Source organism: Telmatherina bonti (genome assembly GCF_933228915.1).
Source record: "Telmatherina bonti genome assembly, chromosome: 23".
In the NCBI taxonomy this organism is placed as follows: domain Eukaryota; kingdom Metazoa; phylum Chordata; class Actinopteri; order Atheriniformes; family Telmatherinidae; genus Telmatherina; species Telmatherina bonti.
This window is the reverse complement of record NC_136632.1, coordinates 24,164,261-24,182,896: the sequence shown is the minus strand read 5'-3', so window position 1 is coordinate 24,182,896 and position 18,636 is coordinate 24,164,261. Positions and strand designations below refer to the sequence as shown.

Here is an 18,636-nt window from a genome sequence, read left to right as displayed (position 1 = left end):
AACATTTTTAGTCTTTTTAGTTGCCGTTAACTACGCTCGCACCACCACAACTGATGGGCGGAAGTACCTTCAAAATAAAAGCGTTGACAGAACGTTAAAAGTAGCAAGTGCAAAAATAAAATATTACCTTAAAAGAAATTACTTGTGGTTATTTACAAGCACAGTTTTAATAATAAAGATGTCACTAAGATGATTCCTGACTTGAAATTAGGATTTATCAAGCCAGCAAATGCAACACAACCCTGGTCAGGTTTACTCTGCAGAACACAACTCTGTTGGCTTTTGGCATCATTTTCTATATTTAGCAGCTATTATTTGCTGTCAAAACAGCAACTTTGTGGTACATGTGCACATTTTCTGTTGGGAAAATTCCAGTTTCACTGCTGAAACAAAAAACATTTCAACTCTTTAATAGGCCAACATGTAAGTTTGTATCACTTTGTGGTTAAATTCTGATATTGGTCTTCTGTCTCTAATGTGGCAGAAGATTATACTATAACAATTTTGACAAACCACATGGTAATAAAAAAGTAAATATTGGGGGTTTGACGTTTTGCTTTTGTCCCGACTATTTGATTCAGAATATTTGGATGCTGATTTATTTTAAATTGCAATTCTCACATCTCTGCGACAGAACTAATTTTTGTAGATTAATAACAAAAAATGTACAAAACTTTTACACTCGTCATTTTTCTTAATAAAAATGACAGAAGTTTTCTGGATAATTTTTATTTATTTGAAAAGAAAAAAAAAAAGGTTTTAAGATTGTAAAGGGAAAAAAAATCCCTTTATTCGATTTTTTTTATTCTGTTTCCCACCCCTAGTAAACAGCCCCCCACCCCCACAAAAAGAAAAAAAAATCTTAATTGTGTTTAAATTCCAAATAAAGACCCCATATTTAAAGAAAAGCTTCTTTATGGGTTGAGCATTAAAGGGTTAAACAAGCAATAACAATAAAAACGCCTTCAGCTTTTTTTTTCCCCTTTAAGAGAAGAGTTTTTCTTTAGTTCTTCACACTGCATCACCTCTTCATTTTGGTACTTATTCACCTAATATTCCATCCTAAGATGAACCAAAAGAGCTTTAATATTCCTGAATCCTTTCCTGAAACTCATTCTAATCCACCAAGTCTGCAAATTATCTGCAGAACTGAAAGATTTAAGCATTTTAGAAAGACTAGTTTGTTATTTCAACTAAAGTAATCCCACCAGTTAAAGTTGTTTATAACGGCATTTAACTACTTTCCTCCCCTGAACTCCTCTTTCCATATTTAATTTAAGTTTATTAACCTCATGCGGCCTCCCAAACATTACAGAATCACTCGGATCACGTTTCTCCTCGATTTTCTGGCTTGTTGCCATTGCCATGATCCTTGTAGGCTGGAATCCACATGCAGATGTGAAGCAGATGTTTGTCCAGTCAGAATGATATCAGTAAATTAGATGTGCAACCAATTAGTCAACCTGCGTCCAGCACGCTGTTATGCAAGACCAACATTTCAGCAGAGCTTAATGCACGACGACAGGCTGCATATCTGTAAAAGACATGAAGTCTAACAAGAAATTACACACACAAACACAGCCGAAGCGGAGACTTAATGTCACGACCTTCCCACAACCCACTGCTTCGTTTACAACCTGCCAGTAATCCCAGCTGAAAAGCACAGAAACACACGTCACACACAATCAGCGAATCTGAAGTGCTGAAACAACGTGAAAACAGATTTCATGTCAGTTCAACAGCAGATCGAGTCAGAATTGTGTTCATATTTGCTTAAAAACCCAACATTTGGTTTCATTTAGCAGTCACAGTGTGACTGATAGCTCCGTCTCCAGGAAAACAAACCAGCTCATGTACAAATCTGACCTTTGTCAAGACAAGCGGTTCTCTTTTTACTTTAATATTAGCTCCTAGAAAACACAAGTCTGTTGAGGCTGAAGCTTGTTCCGTCCTCCACAGGAAGCCAGAGCTTTGTTCCTGGTTTCAAGGTTGCAAAAAACACAAAAAATAAGTTTTTCATTTGGTCAATTCATCTTACTGAGAAGCTTTGTCTGCAACGGGGCAGGGATCACCGTGGGGGTGTGTCGGTGTCTTTTAGCCATCTGTTTAAATGTTGTAAAATTGTTGGTGATTTCTCACCACCTTGATCAGCTGTTTTATTAAAAACAGTCTGAGATGTGAAAGCAGCAACCGTCTGCTTCTGTATGTTAACCACGCCCACATGAAATGTCTGACCAATCACACAAAACGCCTTGGATCACCAGAAGAAGAAAGTTCTGCCAGCCAGTGCTGAGATCAGTCTTCAGCCGCGAGGACAAAATGACGTCCCTTTCTTCTCCGGGACTCAAGAAGAAGAAAAAAAAGGTTTTCTTCTTGCGGAGTCTGCCGCAGGGTTATGGCCTGAGCAAACCAGTTATTCCCTTTTGGAAATAAGCATCACTGCATTTCCACCAATAACCCCAAACAGGGAGAAAACTGCATGACACTAAAGTGGTGCTATGATGGTATTTGGAGTTTTCTGAGCTTTCTACAGTGTTACAGTGTTGAATCCTCATCAGACATGTGAACGACACTGTTTTTTATCACCTAAACGCATGTTTGAGTTTGAGTTCCAGCACTCTCTCCGTTCGGTTTCCATGGCGACGAAAAACGTGTTGTTTTAGAGAGTTTTTTTCTACGTGGAAATCCTTGTGACGTCCCGGGGGATAAGGTTCGGTGATTGGTTACCTTCTGCTGGTTAACAAGGGCATGTACAAATACACCAGGCGGGTGGAAAACGTGGGATAAAGTTATTTCCAACGATGGCTGGTGAGTTTACCAAAGAGACATCCTGCTGCATTCGTTGCTGTGGGTTGCTGTTTTCCACTTCGTTTTCAGGGTCTGATTCAGGTTCCAACATGTAGGGCTGTATGCTATGTGTTGACATTGTATTTTGTTTTTTTTATTGAGTTCATATGAGCCTAATCCTTCTGTTTATGAGATGTTACAATGACGGTGAAAGCAGGTGCGGTGCGCGCTCCCGATGTAGTGCAGTGGTGGGAGGCGGGGCTTAATGCAGAAGAGTCTCAATCCACTCATTTTGCCCGCAGGCTGATCTGACAGCCTACAGAGAGGGTCGGTCTGAAGTAAATAAAGCCATTTGTGGCGATAACTCCATCAATCCCAGCCCTTCTGGTCTCAGAAATAAAAATAAAATCATCCTACAGCCATTCAACGCTGTAGGATGATTTGTTTATTCAGGAAGATTTCAGATTGGTCTGTAAGCTGCTGCATGTGGTGTGAAAACATCCTCACCAGTAAAAATCCTGCAAACAAGAGAATGGTTTCCTTCCAAATAAAATCAGGAGTTTTAATCCAGTACGGCACAGGAGGGGTTAAACAGCTTGCTAAGCTGATAGCCTGTTAGCATTTATTTTACTTCATGCATCTCGCTTTCTGTCACACTCTCGTCTCTTTCCACAAGGACTTTCCAAGAATATATCTTCAGCCAGATAATTTAACGTCAGAGGCTTAAGTTTGGTAATATTCTACAGAAATCAGATTTAAGATGCCCGAAGATGATAAAATCTGACTAAATAAACATCCATCCATTCATTATCCTAACCTGATGAAGGGTCGTGGGGAAGCTGGAGCCTATCCCAGCAGCCTTTAGGTGAAAGGCAGGGGACACCCTGGACAGCTCGCCAGGCCATCGCAGACTAAAACATCCATGAGCAGAAAGAACATGCCAGAACGTCTCAAAATGTTGCTTAAAAAAAGACACAAAAAAAAAAAAACATTGTCTGTTACAGCAAACCAGTTATGTAGTATAAAGCTGACATCTGATAGCTGTCTTGTACAAAACAATAAAGAAAATTGTTAAGACAACAATAAGATTAATCTGCGATAGACCATCTGCAGGAAAGTCTACTTCTCCACCTGCACAAATCTGGATTTACATCAGACTGTTCAACAGAAACAATACACCGTTACTTTACTGCAGCATCGCACATTGATGCAGTTGTTCAGAACATAACAATCGCAAGCATCTATTTGTGTGCACAGATTGTGTATTAAATGCATAATTAAGAAATGTACAAGCATGTTTATTAACCCATGTATGGATTCACAGATGATCCTTTTCCTCAACTGACCAGAGCTTCAATCATGAAAACAACCACGAGCTGCTGGTTATTTATTTGGCTTATCTGTTTTTATTAACATGCATCTTTTCTGCCTTTACACACATTATGTTTTGAACCTACAGACTAATATTCTGAGTGACCACATCAATGTAGTTTTGTAATCCTAGCTGCAAATTCATATCTGTAAATATGACAATAAAGCTACTTTACTTTGAATACAAAAAAAGACAAATATAAGTCATTCAGAAGTCCAAGCACACACATGATTCAGTATATTAACCACTAAAAATAACCAAAGCTGCCAAAATCAAGAAGATTGTGTCGGAAAAAGCAACAAAGACGCAACAGCGCTAAACTGCAACATATATTATTAAACGCATCACACGCTAGCCCAGAAACACAATAATCAAACAAAAGTTTGAACTACGCTCTAAATATGTTGATAAACACAATGAAAGGAAAAAAAATGTTTTGTTCCTGTATTATTAAACAGATTTTCACAGCATTTTCCAAAATGCATCAATGTTTCATGATATTACCTTCTCTGTTTGGTTTTTATGTCGTCTGCATTCTTGATTTTTCTTAATGTTATTTTTATCTGTTACTGCAGATGGAACTTATTCTACCTACATTATGATGCGCAGCCCTATCCAAACAACATATTTGCTAAAATGTCATTTTCTAAATGTTATTTTCTAGTTTTATTTGCTAACGTGTTACAACTCTTCTGCTGATGTTCCACAATAAAAGCAGCGCTACTCTTATTTAAATGTTTCCAATTATAATTTGTCAAAGGTTATGTTACACCCCGTAACCTGCTTTAAATACAAAACATGTGCATGAGACGCTGAGGTTGAATTAAATCAAGCATAAAGCGAAGCAGGTCGATAAAAGTGACATAAAAAACGAGTGACTACAACATGGAAATAACTTCTTTCTCCACAAGCTGTGAACGTTTGTGTCATCGCGTCGAGATAAAACCAAAAAGGAAATCTGAGGAGGTGAAAAGGAGCTGAGAAGGAAAGGAGGAGGCCACGAAGCCAAACAGGGTCAATCACACGAGGAAATGAAACACAGCGACAAGAAAACTAACTTCTGCTTGAGTCACATTAAAAACTCTGAACTGACTTCAGAACAAGCAGCTTTGTGGAGCAGGTCGGTTCTTTGTCACAGCTGTGAAGCTGATCCACAGTTTTCTGACAGTTTTCACGTCTTACATTTCAGTTTTTTATCATTAAGTTGTCCATGAAACAAAAGTTCTTACTGGTACCAGTTTAAAAATCTGAATTAGGCGTCATCTCTGCAAAAAGCTGCTTTATGACATGTAGCTTGAAGCACAATCCACCAAAATCTACTTTATTCTCCATATTTATCATGATTTTAACAGTTTAAGCCTTTTGTTTACAGGACGGAAGCAGGATGACCCATCTGATGCGTTTCATACTCAACTATCCACCGATATTCTGATCAGCACTTCTCACCAGTGAACATATACACTGGGATTTATTAGGACTCATATTGTACCTGGCATCAGCAAGTACTCAAATGTTTGTACTTTAACTTAGTTTGATCAAATACGGTATCCGTGCATCCATAATCGCTATACATAAAGACACAATGAGAGTTTAACAAAACACAAATATGTGACTTTTGTCCAAATGAGCACTTTCCTTTCAGATTTTTCAGCTTTTATTTTAGGCTTTTTGTTTGTAAAAAGGATCACTTCAATGAAGCACCTGACCAGAATCTTAAAAGTTCCCAGTTCAGGCACTTTATGCTTCCATTTCTCATCGAAGCAACGCTTGTCTTATAAATAACCTAAATGTTTATCAGCCTGCAATAAGGAACAATCACAAGGATAAGTAAAAACAAAAGCAATCATTATACGCAGCTCCTTTTAGCAGAAGTGAAAGCCGGTTAATATTTGAGGGGGCTGCAAGCACAGCTAATCAGATTTGCAGGTATTCACCACCACGGCAAAACAGGCTTTGTTTGTTTCCTGCAGATTAAAGTTTCACACAGCTGTATAATCCTTTTAGCATTCATAAAATGGGTCATAAAATGAACTGAAAGACATGAGATGAAGTGGTGGAGGAAGAGGCAGTAAACTGCAGCCAGGAAGGTGGGTGTTTAAACGTCTGGTCTGAAGAAACTTGACGATCCAGAGCTCAGAGGAGGTGAAAAGTGTGAAAACGAAGAAGATGCGGGATGAAAAGGACCACATAGTCTCAATATGATGCTTTCCTGAGCTCCTCTTTCGAACTGTAACTATTACAACCAAGGTCCCACAAATAAAAAAAAGCAGGTTTAACCCTAAAGATGGGATTTTAGAGGGAAAATGTGGGGAAAAGCAAGAGGTGATCACTTTTCTGAAACATCAGCTGATGCATAAAACAGTGAAGCTGATTCGAATAAAAACAGATGGAAAGTTACAAACACACACTGATGGAGCCAGTCTGTGTTTGTGGATCAGAAATACTGTTGATGGTGAAGAAACAGTTCCAGTTTCTGTTTCCTCCCACTGCTGAGGCCAAACGGGAATCACTTGACAAACATTCCTGAGTCCCGAACAGCAAGCGGACTGCTCGCCCAGATTTACCGCAGGAAGAAACTGTCCTCTCACACAATTAGCTGCTTAAACCTTCAAAAGGCAGGCAAGACAAACAGAAGTGCAGCAGAAACGGCATTCAGAACCGGAAAATCAGGATGCCAGCAGCTGTACGAAGGATATATGTTCAGGTCAGCCTGCGGACAGATACCATGTTACACAAGTTCATATTTATCTGGTCTAAAAAAAAAAAAAACATGAAAAAAAACTAACATTTAACAGACATTTTCATTCATTTAGAAAATTTAAGGCAACACTGGCTTGAAAAAAACCAAAACATTTTGTGTTTGCAAAGTTTGGAGCTGCACTTTATTATTGAATTATTATATAATTTATTTTAGCAAGACACTCACTGACTTTAAATAAAAGGTGACAACGTCTCATTTTCTGGCAATCAACTCAAAGATTCGCACCAGAAATATTATATATTTCTGTTCAGGCACACCTCTCTGTACAGGTATACCTACAGTTGAAATCATCATGAATTATTTCATTATTTACCCGTTTTTATATTCTATATTTATTCCTTTATTCTACGCCTTTGTAGCTTTTTTCCTCTGTGTGTTTTTGCTGCAGTTGCGTCGTAAATTTCCCGCTGTTGGACAAACAAAGAAAGCTTGAAAAAGACAACATGTAAAGCCGAGAAATAAAAACAGTCCGCACATTCATTGAAACACCTTTAAACGTCTCCAACATGCTGTGCAGATTGCAAATGTGGTTCAAGGCAGTAAAACCGAAACGCTGACTGACTCGCTCATCTTTACCTTCTAATTATTTCGCTTTATTCTTGTGATCACTTTTTCCATCTCGTTAGCAAAATGCTACAAGATGGAGGTGATGAGGATGACAGTCATTCATCTTATGAATAAAAACCTTATCTTGTTCCAAAGTTGAGTTCCCACAGCTTCACAAATGAAGAAAAATAAAAGGAGGGACTAATTTACAATAAGCACACTCCGTCTGTAATCAGCAGTGTGTGTGTGTGTGTGTGTGTGTGTGTGTGTTGGTGACTACCATCCCTGCATGAACTGTGGCGTGGTGATTGTGTGATAAAAACACTAAATAGTGCTCAGACTTACAATGAAGGAGGCTCACAGGAGACCCTTCCATCCTGGAAGACAAAATAAATTATTTTAATTAAATTACAAAAAAAAAAAAAAAACAGCAAAGTGACTGAAAGTTTGGCACAAAAAGAGAAATGAAATTCGACTGAGCAGGCTGAGATCTGACAAAGTGTTGGACAGAAGTGTGAAAAGACAAACGAGAGCAGGAAAAGGTTGCGGTTTGAGGTTTCCTGTGGCAGAGAAGAGAAGTCAAACTGCAGCCGTGGGTAAACATACGTCCACATATCCGTCATTTTCTCACCACCTGTGTCTCCACAAGCTCTGTGAAGAGGAAAGAAGACGTGTGACCTCAGACCACATGTGGAGAGACTGCCCTCCACACACTCATTCACACCCAAATGTCACCATGTGTGCATCTCGGTCGCGCTGCATTTGCTGTGTGATGATGCACACCCGCTCAACTTAGAGCACAAAGCGTTAACGAGACGTGCACTTTCAGCAAAGCTTCAGGCATTTCCACGTCTGTTTACACAACAACTACGTATTTACCAAAACCTGGTCTTCAGACTGGAAGAAAAGATGTGAGAATCCTCAACTTCAGAGCAGCGCCTTTTTATTTAACGGATTATTTTATACGTATAAATTACTGTTTCAATCATTTCCACTCCGACCAATCCAGGCAGATGGCTGCCGTCCTGCTTGAGGTTTTCCTTCCTGTTAACACAGTTTTCTTTTCCACCGTCGCCTTATGCATGTTCAGGATTGGATCCGAGTCAAGAGTCGATATAATCTGTTGGTTTTCCTTTGCTAGACTATTTATTATGAATTAGGTTAAATTGATGTGGCTGTAAATTCACTGAGACGACATTGTTGTCAAGTCATTCATTCATTTTCTTAACTGCTTGTTCCAATTAAGGGTCGCAGAAAGCTGGATCTTATCCCAGCAGTCATCGAGTGTAGTGTCACTTTACAGATAAATCGGAATGGAATTATTTCCAACATGTAAGAAGTGATGGTTTTTCTTTCAAGCTAATCATCAAACATCCAACAGGACCGATCACAGTTCCCGTCCTAAAAGCACAATTAATTGTCATTTAGCAGCTCGTGTGGTTTAGCGTTAGCATTCTGCAGCTTTTGCAACATAAATTGGAAACTGAAAACAAACACCCATGAATAAGGACAAGCTTGTTCCATCCTCTACGAGAAGCAAGAACTGAGTTCCTGCTCTCGAGGCTGCAAGAACAAGATAAAACGTCTTGTTTTTCAGGTCCATCCATCCTCCAGGAGAAGCAGGTCTGCAGCGGGGAGGGGTCACTGCAATGTCTGCTTTATGTGCCATGAACCCGGTTGTTACCTCCACTTAGGAGGTGATGTTTTTCCCCGGCGTCTTTGTACTCAAGATAACTTAAAAGGTTACGGAGGGATTTTTATAAAAATTTCAAGAGTTGTTGGAAATGTAAAAATGAAAAACTGATTAAATTCTGGTGGTGATCCGGATCACCGTTTGGATCCAGGAATGTTTGAAAAGGATTCTTTAACATCGTGCTTGGTGGAGGTTTCTGCGATTGCTTTTCTAGTTTCATATTTAACGAACAACTTCGCCCGCGGCAGGGCAAGTCGTGCACGCGGCAGGGCGGGTCGTGCACGCGGCAGGGCGGGTCGTGCACGCGGCAGGGTCCGAGTGTTTTAACCCCACATGTAAAAATGTTCGTACTTTCCTCGATCAGCTGTTTTATCAAAACAATCCGTTTTACCTGCAACAGTAAAAACGCGAAGCAGCAACTCCGCTTCCTGCTTTCTCCGTGTTAACCACGCCCACCTCACATGGCCGACCAATCACACGATACTCCTCAGAGCCCCGCAAGAAAAAAGTTCTGCCAGCCCGACGTGTCGAGAACTGTCTTCAAACGCATCGGCGGGAACAAAATGACGTCATTTTCTTCTCGGAGCCTCGAGAACAAGAACAAAGTTCTGGCTTCTGGTGGAGGATGGAACGAGCTTTAGACTGCATCAACGTACAAAAAGCTCAAAGTACAAACGCCTTTATTGTCCTGGACAACAAGACAACAAGGCAACTCTGAGGCAAGGTAGTCCAACCATGTTGTGTAATTTTAAAAGAATAAAATCAAAACGAGCACAGACAAAACAAATTAGCATAAAAATAAATAAACAGTATTATGTTCAGAGCGAATGCGCTCTAAAAGCGCCGTATACTGAATACTGGTACGCGTAGAACGATACAGATTCAGTTATCAACAAGACAACATCATCATTCCAAGATATTTTCTAAGATGCAGTTGTTTGGAGCTTTTACTTTTCACACAGCTCGACTTTATTTTATAACTTGTAACTAAGTTCTGAAAATATTTGGTGTTAGACTGAGTGGTTTGTTTACAGACCGTTTTAATCTTATTTTTTTTGTTTTCTTTGACATTTCAGGAGAATTTTAAGCAGAGAACAGACTGTCAGTGTTTACTTTTGTTAAATTAACATGTTTAACTCGATGCTTGAGCAAAATAAAAACCTAAGTTAAAAAGTGATTGTTTTGAGTAAACATGAAATATCGTCTCAAATTAAAATCAATTACTCCGGTCAGTGTGCCTTTTTTTTTTATTATTGGTTTCTACTTACTATTTATTTAGTTTGTTTTATTGTTTTAATTCAGTATTCCTTTTATGACCTCTTGTTTTTTTGTGTTATTTATTTGCATTTGAATTGTTTGATTCTGTTTTTATTTTGGCCGATTGTGTTTTTATTTAGCACTTTGTTTCAACTCTGGTTGTTTTAAAGGGCTTTATAAATAAAGTTGAGTTGAATTGAAACCAGATATTATGGCAGAAATTCTGGACGCAGGGTCATGGTGAGAGGCGGGATAAAGGGGGGAAACATGCTAGAAGACAAGCATCCCCTGTCAATCATCATGATTATTTTAACACCAGCAAACAAGTAGAGCAGTGCAAAGCAGAAAAATTGCAAAAGCAAGTTATGTGTAAATCTTAAATACAAACTGGCCGAACTATCCAATGGGCATTATGGGCACGGGCTCAGGGGCCCACACCATATCGGGGCCCACGTAGGCCAAACACCAATGTAAATAAAAGCCAGAGAGTTACACCACAGTGTCTAGCGTCTTGCTATTGGTACCACTGGCTGAGAGATGTTAGAAATGTCATTTCACAATTTCCACAATGTTGTGGTGTGGAACGGGGCCCCTGGAACACACTGGGCCCAGGAGCCTGTGCACCTTTAATCCGGCCCTGCTGCGAGCTAAACCTGGGTGCTTTAGAAGAATTTCCTCCTCAAACTACACCGCAGTTAACGGCAGTATTTATGAGAGTAGTTTTCAGTCGACAACACATGGTTTTAATTACAGGCCACACAAGGAGACCGAGTCACCTCTAAACGCGCTGAATGGCAGCAGTCTGTTGCTGGGATTTGGAGGAGACATTTGGTTTTCTGCTTTAGTCACAAGTCAAATTTGTATCCTCAGATCTTGTAAACATTCAGTTTTTTCTGAGTGAAAAAGTTCCTGACAAAAATATCAATGTTACAACCGCATGCTACCTTTCTTAGAAACTGAAAATACCCTCAAGGCACTGACCACAACACTGCAATTCAATACTGGGAATTCCCACAGCAGAACATGACATCCATGTTTCTAGATTCCCTCCACACAGAAATCCCCACTAAGAAGGAGAAAACTGAAAGTACATCCTCACACTGGTTTTAGATATGCTAATTATTTCTTTCATCTACATGATAATGTTTGTTTTTGTTCATTTCTGGAAAATTTAATTTGATTAAAAGTTTCACCTTTTCACAGAAACACTTGCTTTTGTTCGATCTTTTAAAGTAAAAGACAACGGCGTGTCCGCATAAGAGGAAGAGCCTTGTCTGAGCTTCACCTTGCTATTGTTCTTAAAGTTCACTTTATTATCCAGAAGTACAACAGGAGATTTATAGGATGCAACAACCTCTGTCTGCTGATCCTTACAGACTCAGGAGAGATCATCCTTTCCTCTGAAATTAAGGTCTTTTGTCTTTTACACACTGACTTTCAGAAAGTCATCTTTAGCAGCTTACAAAATATTCCACTTTCTTTTCTTTATAAACATATAATTACAGACATGTTTAACTGCAGCAGAAAACCAAAAAAATACATTCTCCTGCTGCAGATCCTAAATAAAGCAACAAAGAAGCCTTTGTTGACCTTAGCATGTAGGAACAACTCAAACTACCACCGTAAAGTAAAACATATAAACATGTCATTAAGGATTAAGTGTTTTACAATCATCCAAAAACACCAGAAGTAGAAGAAGAATATTTTTGGCATTTTTAACTTCTTCTATCTCTGCCAATGAAGATTAAACTCACCAAAAGTAAACACTTAAATCCAGGTTAAAAGCATCTATTTTCTCATGTGCATATGCACGACATCTGCACAATAACTTTAAATCAATCTTGCTATTTTAACCGAATTTATGATCTTATTGTGATTTTGCTATTTGTTGTTGTTTTATGCTTATTTATACCATCTGTAATGCTTTTGTTGTTTCATGTGAGGAACTTTGAATGGTCTTGTACATGAAAAGTGCTGTACAATAAACTTTTCTTGCCTTTTTCTGGCACTTTCTGGTGATTTCTGTCATCATTTTCCAGTTTCTCTTCTCTGTTATCTCTTTTATGTTTATTCTTTTGCTATTATTATTGACGGTTAAAGAGAGAAAAGATTACTATAGAAGCTTTATTGCGCAACATGGGGTTGGGAGTGTGCCAGTATGTGTGTGAATGAGAATGTTTCTATTTGTATTAAATGTTGTGTTATTATATGTAAAGCACTTTGAGCTGCTTCTTGTATGAAAGGTGTAATATAAATCAACTTTGATTTGATTTGATTGTCTGGTTTGTTCATTTCGCCAGCTAGGCTACACAACTACAAACTGCCCCCATGATTTCTGGTGGTATTACTCTGTCCGCATCGAGTGACAGATCCTGAAAATGCACCACATCATGCGAGTGCCAAAGGCAGAAGACTCCCCATCCGTCTGCGTATTGATCTTCTGTGCTGAGCAACTCTAAGCTGGAAACTGTTGGTTATGAATTAAATAAATTGAAGAGTTGGTTTGATGCGAACAAATTAACGTTAAATTTAAATAAAACTAAATATATAAATATTTGGGAATAGACCAAATCAACATCAATAAGACACTTGTGATAGATGACACAGAACTTGAAAAAGTCTCAGAAATAAAATTCCTTGGTGTGATGATAGATTAAAGACTAAGTTGGAAGAAACATATAAACTAAATTAAGTCAAAATCTGTAAAATCATTTCAGTTCTTTATAAAGTTAAATATTTTTTAAATCAGTCATCATTGTTTATTTTGTATTGTTCCTTCATACAACCATATATGACATATTGTGTTGAAGTCTGGGGGAACACATACAGGACAACATTAAACTCTGTCTTTCTTATTTAAAAAAAAAAAAAAAAAAGCCATAAGAATAAAACAAATTCCGTCCCACAGCCAACAACAAATTCTCTATTCATTAAAGTGAAAGTATTGACATTTGAGGACCTATTAAAATTTAAGACACTTCAAAGTATGTACAAAGTCAAAAATGATCAATAACCCAGCAGCACCCAAAAGCTTTTCCAGGTAAGAGAGAGTATATTTGGCCTGAGAGGAACATCCATGTTAAAAAAAACCAGCTGTGAGAAGAAATGCTAAACTCCATTGTGTTTCAAGTGGAGTTCAGCTCTGGAACAGCTGCAGTAAAGAAATAAAATCATGTCAATCAATAGGAAAATTTAAACAAATGATAAAAGATTACAATTAAAAGTTTTGAGGCAAATAAGGTTATTTTTTGAAAGCAATGTATGTTGAATTGTATGATTTATTGTGTGTATTACGACTGTATACTGTTTCATTGTAATGGAATTTAATGTATATTACTGGATTTTTCATGCTGTAAAAATTTTACGGTGTCATTGATAAGGAGGTTTTGGACTAGATAAGTGTCCAACTTCTTCCAAAACCCTTTTTCGAACTTAAGAAGCTTATTTTATTCATTGTTTGTTGTAACCAATATTTGTTCTTATGAAGTCCTTTCAAGTTTTTTTTAGGTCAAAATGAATAAAATAAAAAAATTAATGGGCATTTCAGACTAAAAGCGGTCAGAATCTTTATAAACTAAGTCATTCTTTAAGGATTTTGTTCAAGCTGTGACAAGGTGCCCAGAATCAGCTTCTCTCGCTGAGATCATGTCAAATTCTGCTTTTTTAAAAACACTTCTAAGTCATGAATTTGGTTCTGGACGACCTGATAAAGAAAACTTTAATGCAAGTCTTTAAAACTCTTACAAACTAAATAAATAAAAGTATTTTTGCTTGATTAAGTTCTGCTGTGACAAAGCATCTAGATGCCCAAAATAAGCTTTTCTCACTGAGGTAATTCTTTTAACATAGCACGTGTAATTGTTTTTTTAAATCCGTTTTTGTGCGTTAATTATACAGATTAATTTCTTTGTATTAACATGTTCATTTGCCAGGCCTGCTTTATTTTGTTTTCCTTGGTATCAGTTCTATAGTATCACAACATCAATGTCACTGTGTGCACGCTCAGGATTGGCTCCAAGTCGACGCCATCTTGTCGGTTTCTCTTATCTGGACTATTTATTATGAATTGCTGTGTCTGCAAAGTGTCTTGAGATGATGTTGTGAAGTGGCACCGTACAAATAAAGCCAAATTAAAATGGAACAACAACATACCAATTACGAGTACCGGACTGATAGCAGGTAGCAGTGCACTTCAAGGAAAAATGGCTGCTAAGTTTGCAGTTATTTGGTAATCTTGTTCCCAGAAAATCCAAAAATCTTCATTTTGTTTCTGGGAAACAAGTTTTTATTCACTCACAAAGATAAAAATCAAGAGTTTTAAAGCAGATGCTGTGTGTTAAGCTGCAAAGCTGGATCCTTGAGTTTCCTTGAAACTAGATATGTCTTTTTTTTTTTTTTTTTAGTTCCACTCTCCTGGTTTATTATGAAGACATTGTCATAGTGCATAAAAATAAATCATTAATTACATTAAATATACATTCAGATAAAAGAAAAAGCTAAAGTTTTATACTGATGTGAAGAAATGTTGGTTTAAAGATGAAAAAGCTTCAGCTAACAGGAAGCTCTGCTTTTATCTGCCTCACCTATCTGAACAAACAGAATGTGGCCAAGGCCACATCACACACACTTACCTGCCTCTGCGTCAACAGCAAACAACCTTTGGACACTCCCTAACAGCCTAAATACATAATGTACTCATAAACCACTGCTAATGTACAGAAAAAACTGTCAAAATGGACGCAGAAAAATAAAAATCAGCTAGAGTCTCCTTCACTTTACATTCAGTACATTAAATCCATCAAAATACGCAGGTTCTATCCAGGAAATTACACATTTTCATCTTATGAAAGTGAAACCACAAGTTGACCAGCCAGTAAAACCTTCGCACTGCATTATGCGGGTGAGTTTTTCCTGATGTTGTAGCCAGACATGCGCCTCAGCCGCTGGTGATTAACTTAATTTTTTTGCAGCTTAGATGCTTCTTTTTTATCTGCACTTCTGTTGGGCCGAAAACGAAACCCAGCAGTGATGTAACATCAACGTAATCAGCAGTAACTATAAACTTGTGATCATTTCATACAAAGCATTTGCTTCCTCTGGCTGTTAGCTGGTGGTTTAGCCCCCCCAAGGATGATGATTTTCTTTGTTAAATTTAGTAACTGATTACATTACAGGATTTCTGTGCAACTTCTGAACCACATTGTCTTCTAAACGTGCCACATCGCTTTAAGTTTTTAAAGAACAGATCAGAAGTATCATGCAGGTTTTAAATCTGAAGTTTTGCACAATAAGACCACTAAGTCTGTGTACGCCTTAACTTCGTCTTAGTCAAACGTGTTCCTGCGCCGGTTTTTATTAACGTCAAGTGATCTGTGGTTTTGCAGGAAACAGAGTTGAGAGGAGCAAAGCAAGAACTGGAGAATTAAGAGGATTGAATAAGGCTGCTTCGTCATCAGATCATCCCGAAAGCAAGAACAGATGCAGGAAAGCAATGCAGCAGCAGCAGCAGCAGCAGCAGCACATCAGGAGCAGCAGGGCTCCATCTGTGTCGAGGCAGAGTGCTGATCTGCAAGTCATTTCACTAAGACTTTGTTTAGGTTTATTTTTTTATATAAAACATAACATCACCAACAGGGGTGAAATAGGCTACTTAGCAAGGGTTTGTAATTCAGTAAAAACAGCTTCAAGAACCAGAAACAAACCTAAAAGAAGTGAAAACGGGAAAAAATAAATGTGGTGGACATCTGCAAGAGGACAGACCGACCTCTTTGGGAGAAATTACTTAAATATCGGGAATTTATGGGAAATAGCATCTTATGAGATACAATCATGTGAGTTTATTGTTGAATCAGACCAGAAACAAATGATTCACTTTAATCTTTGCCTTGTCAGCGATTTATTCACTCGATTCCAGTCCCATGTACATGCTTCAAGTCACCAAAAGCCACTTCAAAGAAGTGCATAAAGTAAGTGGAAGTTTTTCCATATCTATTATTGTCTTTGACTTAGTCCAATTCTCATATTCTCAATCTAAAAAAAAAAAAAAAAAATTATATATATATATATATATATATATATATATATATATATATATATATATATATATGATGGGAACCAGCGACTGAGTGAGCACCAGCATTCATGCCAGTATGAGTGTAAAATAACTGAATACAATCTAACAGTCGATTCCAACGTTGCTTGTTTTAAATTAATCAAATGACATCATCTCCCAGTCGAGTTAATTTCCCTGTCAAATCTTTTCCCTTTTTTGTAAGTTTGCAGCGCCCTACATCACTTAGCAGCAAAAAAACAGAACCTGTAAATGCAAAATTGCTGAGTAAGACCTTTAATCGCTGGTTTGTGCGTGAAGAATCAGACCTCCTGGCTTGGCGAGCGATACAACAACTATCCAGCAGAAGTCATTCACCATGCAGTTCCTTTGTCACATACAGACTTAAACCCTTTGTGTCACTTTTAGTCCATCTCACCCGGGATTTTCCAAATTAACTTATTTATATCTGCAACACCAACAAGTTCATTTTAACTGTTTATCCCAGCAGGCTGACTATAAGCCGTTTGCGCACACCTGCATCATCTAACTCATGGCTCCTCATCCTGCTCCACGAGGCCAGTGTTGCCAACTTAGCCACTTTTTCCACCATATTTAGAGAGTTTTCAGACCTTCTAGCCACAAAAAGCAACAAGCGACAGCTCTAGCAACTCTCTCTGCTCTTATTGGCAACTGATGTGAAAGCAGGTATCTTATTTAATTTCAACAGACAGCATTGGTGCGCCTGCCCTTCCTGCAGTCCCACCTCCCAGCTGCAGCAGAGCAGAAGATAGCAGCTCTGATCCAGACTGAAACTGGAACGCAACAAGCTGCTATTGGCTGATCCGTCCTGCCTCACTATCAGGTATAAATATCTTTAAGAAAAAAAGTTAGAAGTACTGTAACGTGTCATTAAAAAAACAAAATTACACTTCATTAAAACTTAAAGAGCAAAAAAAATACTGGCAGAAGGCTTTTATGTTCTAAACATATTTAGGGTCTCAAAGTGACACTTTTTCCTCTCCTACAACATTGTTCCTCTACGCGGCATTGTCCAATACAACTTTACGTACCAGTTTGATGATGCAAGGACAGCTGCTAGGACAGCCAGTAGCTACTTTTCTTACTGTCCTGCAGGTTTTAGAAGGTTCCCTGCTGCAACACACCTGTCTCAAATTGATGCATAACTAGATTTGTCAGGTTTGTTTTAACAGGGAAACTTCTAAAACCTGCGAGACACCGACCCTCAAGGACCAACACTTCAGTTATGCGATAGTAAGAGCTTTAAAAACAAAGTTATGAGCCACAATTTTCTGTAGATCTTTATTCAGTATTTATTTTTCAAGTAGAGAGAGATAATACTAAAAATAAATAAAATACTAATGAAAAAAAGAAAACCTGACTTGATGAGTTCAAATCCTCTATTTTAAGTACAATACACAACACAGGCAATGTGTAAGCTCGAAGTACACTGAGCCACTGTGATAAAGTGATTATGAACCAATTACCCGCCCCTTTTTTTTTTTTTTTGCAGTGAAAGATCAAGCAGTCATTGATGGCTAAAAATAAAGGCGCCCTTACTGCTGCAAGTGCTGGAATTTATATTCGGTAGGTATAATAAGAGTCACGTTTACTCTCCCAGTTCATCTCCTGGAGTCTAGTCCTGCACGCTTTAGATCCTGTCAGTCCCCAATACTCGTTTAATAAAGTGTGACACTAATCTCCTAAATGATGGCGAACGTTTAATCAAACAGATGGTAACACGTTACGCTTCAGATAAAAGACCATAGTTTGATTCATACTGCGCCAATCAAAACATCCATCATTAAATATGAATAAGAAGTTTGTAACATCAGCTTTGGAAAAGGAGCAGTGTGGCAACAACTGAAAGGTAACCAGACCAATAATGCAACAATAATGTTGTAAAAGTATGCACTCTACTGACTACTACTGCACATATGGCTGCATGCTTTCCGAACCAATAGGACTTATTATAAATGCAAACTAAAAGATAACGCAACTTGGCCACCAAAATGGTCCAGGAAGAAAAAACCATAAAGTGCATCCATCTCTCCACACAGCGAATTTTCTGATTCCCTGTAATCAGCCTACACAATAGACTTATGCAACTACAATAGCGGGTAATTAAAGGCATTGTACGAAACCAAATG

The 18,636-nt window shown here is 38.1% G+C and overlaps 1 protein-coding gene across 1 annotated transcript in view; it reads right to left on the bottom strand.

Moving 5' to 3' along the window:
* LOC306773529 (plexin-B2-like) overlaps positions 1 to 18,636 on the bottom strand; it is a 270,463-nt gene that overhangs the window by 237,632 nt on the left and 14,195 nt on the right. Inside the window, exon 2 of the mRNA XM_079263372.1 lies at positions 7,812 to 7,843. The gene's annotated coding sequence lies outside the window, so the exon portion shown is untranslated. The remainder of the gene's footprint in view (positions 1 to 7,811; positions 7,844 to 18,636) is intronic.